Consider the following 12,892-nt stretch of genomic DNA (forward strand, 5'->3'; position numbering starts at 1 on the left):
AGACGAAAGTAATGAGAAGTATAAGAAATGAGAGCAGCGAGAAACGTAATATCAGTACTGGTGATCATGAAGCAGCTGAAATTAGGGGATTCTGTTACCTAGGCAGCAAAATAACCCAAGGCGGACGGAGCAAGGAGGACACATACAGCAGACTCTCACTGGAAAAAAGGATATCCCTAGCCAAGAGAAGTCTACTAGTAGGAAATATAGATCTTACTTGGAGGAAGAAATTTCTGAGAATGTACGTTTGGAACACAGCGTCTGGAACATAGCACTGTATGGTTGTGACACATGGACCAGAACAGGAGAGAATCGTACCAGGTGAAAAGCGGTGCCACAGAAGAATGTTGAAGGCCAGCTAGACTGATAAGGTGGGAATGAGAAGGTTCTGCGCAGAATCGTCGAGGAAAGGAATGTATGGAAAACACTGAAAAGAAGAACGGACAGGACGGTAGGACATCTGTTAAGACATCGAGGAATAACTTCTGTGGTACTGAAGGGAGATGTAGAGGGTAAAAACTGCAGGGGATGACAGAGATTGGAATACATTCTGCTAATAATTGAGGATGTAGGTTGGAAGAGCTACTCTGAGATTAAGGGATTGGCACAGGAGAGGAAGTCTTGGTGGGGTGCATCAAACCAGCCAGAAGACTGATGACTAAAGAATAAAAAAGTCACCGTAGAATAGACTATTATAGGACACGTGTATCCACACATTCTCCAAAATTCAATCTTGCTGTATCTGCAGACGGATGGTGTGGACCTCATATTCGTATAAGATGGTGCCTCCCCACAGTTATGTCTTCATGTTCATGAATTTTGATCAATAAATGATATAAAACCGTATATGAGTATACGATCGTAATTGAACTAATAAGTAAATTTCTGTCTTGATCGTTTTTTTTTATTTTATAAACTACAAAACTTTACTCGATTCGGATTAAGTCAACATCAGCACCGGGTTGAGAGGACATCGGTGTACTGTATCCCCTGAGACACTTCGGAATTCTGCCAACCCTGAAATAATGAAAAATCTGGTCGAAGCTGGCTTCAGGGATCAGTTTAGACTCCGGAGGAATGTGAGAACGCACGAGGCAGTACTGGGCCTACGATATATCTGAGAAGATGGCTTGAAGAAAGGTATATCTACGCTCATAGCTTTGTACATTTCTAGAAATCGTTTGTCAACGTAGACTGGAATACAACCTACGAAATTGTGAAAATATCAGGAATACAACATACTGAACAGAAAACTTACCTAAAATCCGCACAGAAGCCAGACTGCAACTATACGCTCTTAACGACATGAAAGGGATGCAGTAGTTGAGACGGACGTGAGACTCTCGTACCGAACATTGAGTAAGCAGTACAGCAAACGAAAGAGAAACTTAGAAAGGGAATTAAAGTTCAGGAAAAATAAATAAAAACTATTGATGACATTGTAATTCTGTCAGAGACGGCACACAGCTTGAAAGAGCAGTTGAAGGGAATGCATAGTGTCTTGGAAATGGGTTATAAGATTAACATCAACAAAGCTAAAACAAGGGTAATGGAATGCAGTCGAATGAAGTCAAATGATGCTGAGGGAATGTAATTCAGAAATGAAAGAGGAAAAGTACTAGAAGAGTGTTGCTCTTTGAAAAGCAAAATAACAGATGGTGGCCGACGTGGAACGGATATAAATGCAGACTGGTAATATCAACGAAAGAATTTCTGAAATTGAAAAATTTCTGAACCTAAAACATTAATTTGAGTGTTTGGAAGTGTTTTCTGAAGGCATTTGTCTGGAGCGTAGCTTTGTACTGAACTGTAATGTAGAGGAGAAGGAATTCAGACAAGCAGCAAATAGATGCTTTTGAGATAAGGTACTGCAGAAGAGTGCTGAAGCTTAAAATGGATAGATGGAATAACTAATAAGCAGTTACTGCATCGAAATGGGAAAAACAGAAATTTATGGCGGAAGTTGAATAATGGAAGGGATCGATTGATAGTTCCCATCCTGAGGCATTAAGGAGTTTTTCAAACAGAATTGCGTGATCATACAAATGTTTATATAATAATTTTTTACGTCATGATCGATCAATAATTGTAATTACCATTTGCGGCTGCTTATTGCCATTCTCGGAGGATTAACCCACTAACAGCCTCATCATGATGCACAAAGTTTCAAGCTATGAACGCTGTGTGGCATAATTATGTCTATGAATTATACATCATGTCAACATGTAGCAAAAGTGAGTCGCTTTGGAAGCTGGAGGAGCTTGCAGAAGCAATCAAAAACATTTTATGCAATGCATTTCACTAACTTTGCCGAACACACACACGAATACGTACACACGCACACTAGCACTCTCACACATACATACAAACTCACACACACACTAGCGCTAAGAGGATTTTACTGACATATATGTAAACGGAAATGAATTACCTTGTCAGCGCTTGCTATCCATATACCTCTACAGTTTTGCTTGTTGAAAACTAAACACATATACGCATATTCTTACACCGTAATCATGAAGCCGATAACAGTGTTTCGATTCCCAGGGAAAGAGTCGTTGTTGTGATTGACAATGAGCAATTTCTCACAAACACAACTTTTATTAAAGTCAATTCACAAGTTTGATGACTGAACATTAAACGAAAGGTAACGATAACGATGCCAGTAAAAGTGTCCTAATTGAGGCAAGCAAAAGTTCACTTCTAATTTTCCACGAAGGTTCGTCGTAACACACAAATACAAACACAAACACAGTGAAATTCAGAGACGAAGAAATAATCTTCAATGGTCGCAGTACACGAGATCGGCATCCGGCGTGAACTGAACTTCGGGGCTGGATCTAGTCCCTAAATAGCTGTCTCCAGCCAATCAGATTTTGGCATAGTGAGACTTCCTGCAGGCCGTGGATCGAGCTCCCCATGCAGGAAGTAGTGCTCGGAATGTCTGTTTCCATTAACTTGTATGTAAATAGCCGGTGTTTACCATGGTGCTTTTGGTACGCCTTAGGCATAGACAACCTCGTCCTCTGTGTTGTAATATGGGTTGCCGGCCCTCAGGGGCTACCTTGGCTATTGTATAACAGTCGTCAGCTTATCTGACTATAATTTTCCACGGAATTCAAAAGGACCTGGAAAGCTTCTGGAATGATGTCAGATTTCGTACAGCGGACGCCTTGAACTGGAACATCCACCTGGGTTAACTGCCATCAGTAGCAAGAATTTGAAGCGTCAGAGCTAACTTTTTTCGTCTCGGGTATTTTGCCTTCTGCTTTGTGGCCCAAAACAATGAAGTATTACCTTGAAATTACGAATGCAGTTATGGAGCACAATACTCCTAGCCACATTTGTTTCTCCCACCGAAGCTCAAGTAGAGTTAGCAGACAGTATTAATTATTCTAGTCTAACGAGTGTGTCAGAACTCTCCATTACATTGATTAAATATTATACTGAGTATCGAAAACAATATAGCCAGCTTTAGGCTATTCTTTGTATTGTGTAAAATTCTGTGATTCTCTATGGAAATAAATAAGCACCCAGATACCAGTAGTAACAATCTGAGGGCGAAACATGGGAGCGCGATTCTAAGCATTGTTGTGAGATGAGGTCTGCCGGCGAGAGTAAAACTCCAGTAGTATTGGTCGAGAGCACGGAGACAGAAGATGTGTTACGCTGCCCTCATCTTGGTGATCGCAAATCTTACCACACTCAAGGCCTGATTTAAATGGCCAGGAGAGATTTAGATGGCTTAACTACGCTTGAAGATGGAATTCAAGAAAAAATCGCAAGCGTAGAGTAAATGGCAGCTGCAGGCTTAGGCTCATGATTGTTAGTCCCAAATTTGCAATGATCTCATGTTTTGCTTGTCAGTTAAAGAAGCCTACTTATCCTCCAAATAATAATAATGGTTCTGCACATCTATTTCATAAATATGCTGTGGTTATTAAATCTTAATGTAACTTTGAAACTGAAATAATTTGTTAATCTGGCACTCAGCAATTATTGATACTTATAAGGTCATTGTCGGGAATTTCGCCAATATTAATACTTGTCGAACTATTATTGGTCATGCAGATTTCTGAAGTTTTTAAATAGACTTAATTTATGAAATCTCTTCCTACAAGCTATCTACCCAAGCAAACTCCTTTTTATTAAAATAATTCTTAGCGACAATAAGCTTTAGCCCCTCCTGGTGCATGCTGCTACGAATTGCTGTAAACCACTTGGAGAAACGCAGTCATCTAGAGAAGTGAGTGCAGAACGTCTGGCCAAAACAGAGGCACTGACACACCACAATATCTCATGTGTTGTGATCTAGTAAATTCCGTTGCACAAGCGAGATTCTGTATCCCTTGTAAATTCGTATTCAAATACAGTCAGACATCTTATGTATTCCTTGTTACAGGTTCATTTGTTCCTGTAATTTTTTTTTTGTATTCAAATGCGCAGTCAGATAGCTTATCCAAATGTTAGTTTAGAGTTTACATGTAATGATCTGTTGAGGGCTTAAATGACAGCGAAACTGACATATCGGCACACAGTGTTATGCAGGTTAGATTCCGATTACTGATAACTCAGGTTGCTTATGGAGAGCATTTTCACAGACGAAATAGGCTTTATTTGTTATAGGCACATTACATCAGGTCTAGTGCTAGTTTCTAGTATTTCGTCTTTTTCTCGTTATATTCTCGCTGCAGGGACAATTTTTTTTCGACAAAGCAGACAATCACTGGAACAGAGTACTTGGTTCTGTATAGGTGTCGGTGGAACACGCATGCGCCCATGTTGAGAAAGAGACGCGCACCGTGACGCATGCTTCGGCGCAAGGTGATTAGGAGCAAGGGAGACAGGTGTGATCACACCATAAAGCCTGGTATACACGTGAGAGATATTCTTTCTCAGAGAACGTATTCGAGCAACACATGTCGTGTAAAGAGCGCAAATGTCATCTCGGCGGCAGTATCCGTTGAGTGGGGCTAAATCTCAGACAGTCGCGCCCTGCGAGTACAGAATGTGTGGATGGCAAACACCATCTCTTGAGAGCTTCCCGCCGTAGCTCTCACACAAGCCTTCATATGTCAGATACTGAGATGTGTGCCAAACGTTGTATATCGATAGTCAAGCAAAACTCCGGTTACTTCGTCCTATATGCTGTCATCCAGTAGAACGGGCGTAAACGTTAATTAAAAGTAACGCCAGATTTACGGAGTACGGGAAAAGAATAATTGTCGGTACCAATACGTACAGCTTCTGTGAGAAAGGTGGTAGAGAGTTAGATCCGTACACCATGGGTCCTTGGTTCAAACACCAATAACGACAAATTTATTTTACTGTACTATGAGTAAAAGTGTTATATGCGACAACATGCTTATGACGTGTAAAAGAACTATTTGGAGTTTACAGCAATGTTCTCGTGGCAGTCTGCTCCCGCTTCGTTTCTTTGAAAGTAGTAAACCTATGCAGTACACCTGCAGTTTCACAGAATACGCAATCATAACAGAAAAATAAACTACTGCAACACACAAGCGAAAGTGATAGTAATAACAATAATAAAACTAATATCAGTAAGAATAAAGAAAATAATAATAAGTACATAATTTCCAACTAACGAAGAGAAAGCAGATTGCCCAAAAAACTCTGCTACAGACTCCATAAATGTCCTATTGCATCTCAGTAAAATGTTCTCCCACACAACGGTTGTCAGCAGGATGTCTGAATGCGTGATCTTCAGCACAACGCCTATACGCTCTATCAACTCGCCCATGCGAGAACCGCAAAACCATCGTTCATAGACAGCTTTTTCCCTGTGCTCCGTAGTTCTGGTGTTGCTTTTAATTACCATTTACGCGCGCGGTGTGCTGGACAGCAGTACACAGCATGAACTGAATCGGAAGTTTGGTTGACAGCCTATCAACATACAACGTTTGGTACCGATCTGAGTGTGTGGAATATTGGGCTTTGGGTGTCGGACAAGAAGACCTATGCCGGCATTGTCGGGAAGGCTGAGAGTAGTCGTAGAGTGAAGAGTGACCATATGGTGTCACAGATTTGCTCCGTATTTTACAGCGTGTACACTAACACATGTTGATAATGTATTTTTCTGTACTCATGCACACATTAAATAAAAGTAACCATGAAAGTCCATGTTTTGTACCATAATACACCGTCGTCGCATATTTGTCACCGAATAATGGTTCAAATGGCTCTTGTACACTAACACATGTTGATAATGTATTTTTCTGTACTCATGCACACATTAAATAAAAGTAACCATGAAAGTCCATGTTTTGTACCATAATACACCGTCGTCGCATATTTCTCACCGAATAATGGTTCAAATGGCTCTGAGCACTATGGGACTTGACTTCTGAGGTCATCAGTCCCCTAGAACTTAGAACAACTTAAACCTAACTAACCTAAGGACATCACAAACATCCATGCCCCTTGACCACCTCGGACGGCTCTCACCGAATAAATCGTCCGTTTTAATTCGCAAACGAACAACACGAGCAGTACTCCTATTTCGAAAGTTCAGAATCAGACAATGTTACGCAGCAAGTAATATACAGGGTGAGTCACTAACTGTTGCCACCAAGAATAACTCCGAAAGTATAATAGGAGCTGAAAAGTTTGTGGGACAAAAGTTGCATCGTACAACGGGGGCCATAATATGACGTTAATTTTTGGTTGCTAGGTGGAGTCGCTTCAGAGATATGAAGGTCAACTTATTTTTTTTGCAATGGGATCCTGATAGCGCCTATCGAGACGAATCCAATGATGTGTAACAGTAAGGTCTTTGAAGGTCAACAAAGGTCACAAAGGTGGCATGAACGTCCATTTACAGAAGGTGTTCGAAGTGATGACCACTTTTATCACTGCAGTGCTATAATCTTCTTATCGTAGTTTGAGTGGTATTCCTTATCACATAGGCACTTAGCGAAGCACATGCTCTGACAGTTCTCTCTCGCATAACTTCAGGTTTAATTTGAACGTCTTTATAAACAATGCCTTTTACGAACCCCCACAAGAAAAAATCCAGAGCCGTCAAGTCTGACGAACGTGCCGACCACGACAAATCTCCTCCGCGTCCAATCCAACTATTTGGGAACTGTCTCTGCAACTCATTTCTAGCAGTCAGCGAAAAATGTGCCGGACACCCATCGTGTTTATACGACATCCTGTTCCTTGTTTCTAAAGGTATTTCTTCCAATTACAGACCTATTATTTCTTGCAAAAAATTGGTTCAAATGGCTCTGAGCACTATGGGACTTAACTTCTGAGGTCATCAGTCCCCTAGACTTAGAACTACTTAAACCTAACTAACCTAAGGACATCAAACACATCCAAGCCCGAGGCAGGATTCGAACCTGCGACCGTAGCGGTCTCGCGGTTCCACACTGTAGCGCCTAGAGCCGCTCGGCCACTCTGGCCGGCTATTTCTTGCAGGAATGTGGTGTACTTGCTATCATTAAGATTTCCGTCGATGTAATAGAAGCCTATAAATCTGTCCAGAATCCCACACTATAAATTCACCGATCACTTCGTTCTTGGTCGTCCACTCATTATTCACTCTTGGCTCTTGTGCATGGTGTATGTTACTCGTCTCCCCTACAGCTTAGTCCTATTTTTCGGAGAATTTCGAACATCTTCTACCATCTTACATTGCCGAATGCTTTTTTCAGATTAACAAATCCTATGAACGTGTCTTAATTTTTCTTTAGTCTCGCTTCCATTATCAACCGCAACGTCAGAATTGCCTCTCAGGTGCGATTATCTTTCCTAAATCGAAGGTGATCGTCATCAAACGCATCCTCAATTCTCTTTTCCATCTTCTGTGTTCAATTATTGTCAGTACCTTGGATGCATGAGGTCTTAAAGTGATTGTGCCGTAATTCTCGCACTTGTCAGCTCTTGCAGTGGGTAATATTTTGCCGAAAGTCAGATGGTATGTCGCCAGAAGCATACCTTCTCCACACAAACGTGAATAGTTGTTTTGCTGCCACTTCCCCAATTGATTTTAGAAATTCTGATGGAATATTATGAATCCCTCTTGCCTTATTTGATATTAAGTCCTCCAAAGCTCTCTTAAATTCTGATTCTAATACTGGATCCTCTGTCGCTTCTAAATCGGCTTTTCTTTCTTCTTCTATCACGTCAGACAAATCTTTCCTCTCATGGAAGCCCTCAACGTACGCTTTCCACCTATCCGCTCTCTCCACCGTATTTCATAGAGAAATCCCCGTTGTAGTCTTTACGTTACCACCCTTTCTTTTAATTTCACCGAACGTTGTTTCGACTTTCCTATATGCTGAGTCAGTCCTTACGAGAATCACCTCTTTATCGAGTTTTTCACAATTCTCCTGCAGCCATTTCGTCTTACCTTTCCTGCACTTCCCATTTATTTCATTCCTTAGTGACTTGTTTTTCTCAGTTCCTGAATTTTCCTGAACATTTCTGTACTTCCTTCTTTCACCGATCAACTGAAGTATTCCTTCTGTTATGCAAGATTTCTTCGCAGTCACCTTCTCTGTTCCTATGTTTTTGTTTCCAACTTCTGTGACAGGTCTTCTTAGAGACGCCCATACCTCTTCAACTGTACAGCCTACTGAGCTAGTCCTTACTGCTTTATCTATTGCCTTAGTGAATTTTTAGCATATTTCGTCATTACTTGGTACTTCTGTATCCCACTTCTTTGCTTATCGATTCTTCCTGGCTAATCTCTTACACTCCAGCCTACTCTTCATCACTACCAAATTCTGATCTGAGTCTATATCTCCTCCAGGGTACGTTTTACAATCCAATCTCTGTCTGACAATGATGCAATCTAACTGCAGGCTTCCAGTATCACCCGGCCTTTTCCAAGTATACCTCCTCTTGTGATTCTTGAACAGAGTATTCGCTATTACGAACCGAAATTTATTACAGAACTCAATGAGTCCTTCTGCTCTCTCATTCCTTGTCCGGACCCATATTCTCCTGTAATCTTTTCTTCTACTCCTTCCCTAAAACTGAATTCCAGTCTCCCTTGACTATTAGGCTTTCATATCTCATTAGGTAGTGTGGTATCCTTTCAGTATCGTCATATACTTTCTCTATCTCTTTGTCTTCAGCTTGCGACGTCCGCATGTATACCTGAACTATCGCTGTTGGTATTGGTTTGCTGTCGATTCTGATAATAACCTCATCACTGATCTGTTCACAGTAACACACCCTCTGCTCTACCTTCCAACTCATAACGAATCCTCCTTCCGTTATACTACGAGGGCAGTTCAATAAGTAATGCAACACATTTTTTTTCTCGGCCAATTTTGGTTGAAAAAACCGGAAATTTCTTGTGGAATATTTTCAAACATTCCCGCTTCGTCTCGTATAGTTTCATTGACTTCTGACAGGTGGCAGCGCTGTACGGAGCTGTTAAAATGGCGTCTGTAACGGATGTGCGTTGCAAACAACGGGCAGTGATCGAGTTTCTTTTGGCGGAAAACCAGGGCATCTCAGATATTCATAGGCGCTTGCAGAATGTCTACGGTGATCTGAGAGTGGACAAAAGCACGGTGAGTCGTTGGGTAAAGCGTGTGTCATCATCGCCGCAAGGTCAAGCAAGACTGTCTGATCTCCCGCGTGCGGGCCGGCCGTGCACAGCTGTGACTCCTGCAATGGCGGAGCGTGCGAACACACTCGTTCGAGATGATCGACGGATCACCATCAAACAACTCAGTGCTCAACTTGACATCTCTGTTGGTAGTGCTGTCACAATTGTTCACCAGTTGGGATATTCAAAGGTTTGTTCCAGCTGGGTCCATCGTTGTCTAACCGAACACCATAAAGAGCAAAGGAGAACCATCTGTGCGGAATTGCTTGCTCGTCATGTGGCTGAGGGTGACAATTTCTTGTCAATGATTGTTACAGGCGATGAAACATGGGTTCATCACTTCGAACCTGAAACAAAACGGCAATCAATGGAGTGGCGCCACACCCACTCCCCTACCAAGAAAAAGTTTAAAGCCATACCCTCAGCCGGTAAAGTCATGGTTACAGTCTTCTGGGACGCTGAAGGGGTTATTCTGTTCGATGTCCTTCCCCACGCTCAAACGATCAACTCTGAGGTGTATTGTGCTACTCTTCAGAAATTGAAGAAACGACTTCAGCGTGTTCGTAGGCACAAAAATCTGAACGAACTTCTCCTTCATGACAACGCAAGACCTCACACAAGTCTTCGCACCCGAGAGGAGCTCACAAAACTTCAGTGGACTGTTCTTCCTCATGCACCCTACAGCCCCGATCTCGCACCGTCGGATTTCCATATGTTTGGCCCAATGAAGGACGCAATCCGTGGGAGGCACTACGCGGATGATGTATTGATGCAGTACGACGTTGGCTCCGACATCGACCAGTGGAATGGTACCGTGCAGGCATACAAGCCCTCATTTCAAGGTGGCGTAAGGCCGTAGCATTGAATGGAGATTACGTTGAAAAATAGTGTTGTGTAGCTAAAAGATTGGGGAATAACCTGGTGTATTTCAATGCTGAATAAAACAACCCCTGTTTCAGAAAAAAAATGTGTTGCATTACTTATTGAACTGCCCTCGTAGTAAAAGATGGATCGCCGTGCGGGGTAGCTGCGCGGTCAGGGGTGTCTTGTCACGGTCCGGGCGGCTCACCCAGCCGGAGGTTCGAGTGCGCCCTCGGGCTTGAGTGTGTGTGTCGTTCTTAGCGTAGGTTAGTTAAGTGAGATTAAGTAGTGTGTGTAAGCTTAGGGACCGGTGACCTCCGCAATTTGGTCTCATAAGACGTTACCACAAATTAATAAAAGCTGGATTGAAGACTTCCTCCTCCGCCGTGCTGTTTCAGACACGTTTCTTTGTTGGCAGTTGTTTGCCCTCAGTCCGCTCACTGCTGTGTAGCTTCAGTGTGTGTCGAGAATCATTCGCGCGTGTGCAGTCATCTTTGCGACTCGTTTTAGTGGCGCTGTTTCTTGTACACCTTTGGATCGTAATGAGTGACGTTATGCGTAACAGATCTTATCAACTTTTCAGAGAATCAATGAATAAGAAGACGGACAACAATTTTTATGTAACTACAGAGAAAAATAATATTCCGTTGAGCGAGGTGAAAAATGCAAAGCCGTTGCCAATAAAAAGTCTGTTCACTACAGATATCTGAAGCGATATGATGTTCACAACATCGGAAATGAAGAGAAGCTCACAGCACGAGTGTCTGCTGGAAAAGAATAATTTCGTTATTACGTTTATTTTGATGAACATTTTAAAGTAATACAGGAGGCCCACATTGCTGCAGTCCATGGCGGTCGAACTCGGATGATTATGGTACTGAGTCGTAAGTAAAAAAAAAAAAACATGATTGTTGAATCAATTGTCACTTATCTGGGGCTATGTGAACCATGTCAGAAGAAACAAAAAAAAAAAAAAAAAAAGCCACGGTAATGGTTGTTGTAGTGAAACCAAAAGTATTCACTGAAATGAATTCGTGACGCCAAACTGACTAAATGGACATACAAACAAACCCAGGCAATAAATCAAAATTCGTGATCGTATACCAGGATCATTAGAAAAAATTTGTTATACTCCAAGCACTAACTTCAAAAAGGTCTTATGAAATAACATTTAATCTTTTGGGTATTATAATCACATTCTGGGCCCCAAATATCATTCATTTTGATAATGGTAGTGAATTTTGTTTTCAAGTCATCAAAAGTTTATGTGGGTTTGCGGAACGGTACAAAGATAGATGGGAAGCTAAGGGACAGTTAGTGTCATGGGGCAATCGAAATAGCAAATCAAGTCAGAAAATATGTTACCAATGTCGATGGAAACAAGTAAACCTTCAAAATGGTCTGGAGGCTTAAAGTTTATGCATCCAACGAAAAATAGGACTAATCAGGAAGGGATCAGATGTTCAGCATACGAGTTCATGTTTGGTGTTCCAATAAAAATGGGCATTACTAGCTCAGTTACTCCACAGGATTTCATAAAAAATTGCAACACTAAAGACAATTTGGAAGCAAACACCACCACGACTGACTAACAAGAAAGGGAAGATGACGGTGAAGGAATTAATTCCAGTGAACAAAATACTGAAATAGACGGAATGCAGCTAGAAAGTGCGGTTACAAAAGGTGAAGAAGCACCAGAGACACAGAAAAATGAAATGGTTCAAATGGCTCTGAACACTATGGGACTTACCTTCGGAGGTCATCAGTCCCCTAGAACTTAGAACTACTTAAACCAAACCAACCTAAGGACTTTTGCGTAAAGCACACACAAGTCAGTCACATGAAAAAATACTTTCTGGTACCACTTCGTTGCCTTTCGAACGCACTGCACAGAAGCCAACAAACAGCGCGTCTGTCTTATCAACTGCACCCGTTGAGTTATTACACCTGACTACACAGGTCGGTTTCAATTTGTTTTGGCCCATTGTATGTTATTTTTTCTCTGTCTCCACAAGTTCTGGTCCATTTACGGTGGAAAACATCCAGACTTCTTTCTTGTCCATCCATTTTAGTGCCATTAAAGTTCCACAAGAATTGAACTGTATTTCCCCATTTTTCAGCTTGTCTCGCGACGGTGGTAGTTATTGCTGTACTGTTCCCATGGCGTCTGCACATTTATGATGGAGCAACAGGAATAATTCGTGGCTCGAGTACCAATTGTCTAAATAAATGGTATGACCTTTGTTGAGGTGTGGCAATAGCAAACTCACAACAAAATCGCCTTGTTTTTTCCAATCAACACTGCCAGATTCTATTTCCGTGGCAGCACCATTGTACACAATATAATACAAAATATAAAGGACGAAAATTTCAATTCCAAAACGGCTACGTTTATATGGAATGTTCTACTTAAAACAGATCCTACCTTTGAAAAGTAGCACA

Source organism: Schistocerca nitens, chromosome 4 (genome assembly GCF_023898315.1).
Source record: "Schistocerca nitens isolate TAMUIC-IGC-003100 chromosome 4, iqSchNite1.1, whole genome shotgun sequence".
Classification (NCBI taxonomy): domain Eukaryota; kingdom Metazoa; phylum Arthropoda; class Insecta; order Orthoptera; family Acrididae; genus Schistocerca; species Schistocerca nitens.